Here is a 2,905-nt window from a genome sequence, read left to right on the forward strand (position 1 = left end):
AGCTGGGCACGATAACAGAAAACCTTATTCCCGATAACCGATAACTGATAATGAAAAACCTTAACGGTGATAACCGATATTCGTTAACTGGAGACACAAATATAGGCGATAACCGATAACCGATACCCGATATAAATCCACAAATCCGATACTAGCTAGCGATAAGTCCGATAGGCGAAAACGATATTATATTTATATTTCAATTAAACAAACATAGATGAATTCAAATTTTCATTATCCGTATTTTAGAAAACTTACAAAACCTGAAAACCACACGTTGACACGAACCTATGGACGGTAATACTAGAAACGCCTGAGCCGGTGTTGTGTTATTTGGCGTCCCCACCGTCAAAAACTGGCGCTTTTGTTTACAAACACTGGTCTCTCGTGAACTGCGCATGCTCAGACCAGCAAGCGTAGACCTGTACAGTCTCACAAAGCTTTTAAACCGTAATTAAGAGTTGCTGGAAGGCTGAATCAGACATATAGTACCACTACCACCATCCTCGCTGTTTCTAGAACGACACTCTGTACGAGTTGTATTTATATGTACAGAGTGTCGTTCTAGAAACAGCAAGGATGGTGGTACTCTATGTTTGATTCAGCTTTCCAGCAACTCTTAATGTGTTAAAAAGCTTTGTGAGACTGTACAGGTCTACACTTACTGGTCTGAGCATGCGCAGTTCACGAGAGACCAGTGTTTGTAAACAAAAGCGCCAGCTTTTGATGATGGGACACCAAATAACACAACACCAGGTGCCTTCAATACCATGGCATGCTCACAAACGAATATGGAATATCAAATTTGAGGTAATGAATAATTATTTTTAGGGCAGAGTTAAATGATTTTTCTCTTTGATATATTGATCTTTTAGTGACAAAAAAATAACCTAGTGTTTGAATTTTGATGTTCTAAGTATGAAATCTCTTCACCGAAGATATTTCATACCCCAAAGTTTTTTCATACAACACCGGGCCACGGATGCGCAGTAGGGACAACGTTTTTTTCTGAAAGGCGGAAAAAGTAGCGATTATCGGTAGTTTGCTTACAAAAGTAACGAAGATACCGATATATATTTAAATAAGTAGCGGATGGCCGACAACCCGATTTTGTTATCAGCGATAAAGTATCGCGATAACTTATCGCGATAACGCCCAGCTATGATGGTCACTATCATGTTTACACCAAAAAATCTGAGTGCTGTACATTATTCATGTTGTAATGAACACTGTTGGCAAAATAAGAGCATTCATCGATATATTCTACAACACTCGATCCATCCCGTGGTTAATAGGAGTGCATCAGTGCGGCCTCTTGGGTAAATATTTCCGTCATACAAAAAAAGAGAAGTCAAACAAGTCCGGCATGATGTCATGCTCTCAAAATCTTATAATAGTGGTGGAAGGTAGTGTTGAAAATTTTGCCACTCAACATTCCTCCGGCTGGCACGCCGATGCCTCAACACGATCCATTCCTCTGTCCCTCCAATCAAAGCGCGGGAGGTTGTTTACACTGCTATTAAACATTTCGTACGCTGTCGGCAGCAAGTATTATACTTATTTCATATTTCGAATTTAAATCATAGTACATACATCTTTAGCATCTTATAATATTACATTCACTATACTGAACTTTAAAGGAACAACATAGAGCATGTGACGATTGTGTATGTGGGAAAAAATATTTAAATTTCCTATTTCTTGCATTTCCCCGTTTCTTCAATGCTACTAGTAAGTCAAGTGTCTCTATACCGCAGCTATGAGAAAAATATGTGATTTCTATATAATAGCAAAAAACTAGTAAAAAAAAATATTTGAACGTACGCCGCATGCATATTTATTTTGGTAGTTCCAGCAGGGCCACCAGATGGCAGGTAGAGCTCAGTGAAGGTAATGTCAGGTGCGCCTAATAGGCACACCTGACATTACCAAATGTAGGCTACAAACTTGGCGGAGGGACTGTTTTTTGGGCGCCATTAAAGGTAAAGGCTAAAGAGTAGCTGAGCCGGATATTTTGTTTTTATTTATTAATGATCCACGAGACATCCTAGAGGTAAATCAAAGTATGTGCTTATCTTTGAAGTGCCATCACTTGCTTTACGCAGTAAAAGTATGCTATTTTAGGTATCTGACACCCGCAATATAGCAGGTTGCTGCTGCCTCGGCCACAGATTATTGCCAGATTGTCATACTCAGCCGATTATATTTCCCGACTTCCTGCCCCAAAACTGTCTTTGGGCTCCAAAAACGAAACTAATTTATAGTTATCGTTAAAAGAGTAAGATTCTGATGTTTCTTGGCAATAGATAGGCGTCAAACACCGTTAAATACTATGCTCTGAGTACGAGAATCTGGCAACGGTAGCTATACGTATTTTCATATTATTGTTCTGTTGTTTATTGAATGTTGTGTTAAAAAAAAGAATACTCATAATTTTAGCTAGTTTTTGGTTATAAGGATTCTTTACGAAGTAAAAGTATACCTTCTTTAACTTAGGAAACGTCCTGAATCCTGGATCGGCTATGGTATTGTTAGGTGCGCCTAATAGGCGCACCTAACAATACCATACCTTCACTGAGCTGGACCTGCCATCTGGTGGCCCTGCTGGAGCCTCTGCCAGAGCCAAGCCTGGGGCCAGCTGGGGTCCAGGCTCCAGCGAGACTTAATTGTCATTTTTCTGTACCAAACTATAGTCCGGCAAATCTTAAGTGGCGGCTCTGACGTAGACAACCCGCTAGACACTGGTGCTATGTGTCTAACTGACCTCGCACACCGTGCCTCTCAAATCCTTCTCTCTCTCTCTCCCCGTGTCTCTCTCTTTCTCTCTCACTCTAGTATAAAAACAAATATGTTTTTTATGATTGATTCTCTATTTGTGAGTGAATACAAAGAAATTTGTACAACA

This window comes from Eriocheir sinensis, chromosome 10 (genome assembly GCF_024679095.1).
Source record: "Eriocheir sinensis breed Jianghai 21 chromosome 10, ASM2467909v1, whole genome shotgun sequence".
Lineage (NCBI taxonomy): Eukaryota > Metazoa > Arthropoda > Malacostraca > Decapoda > Varunidae > Eriocheir > Eriocheir sinensis.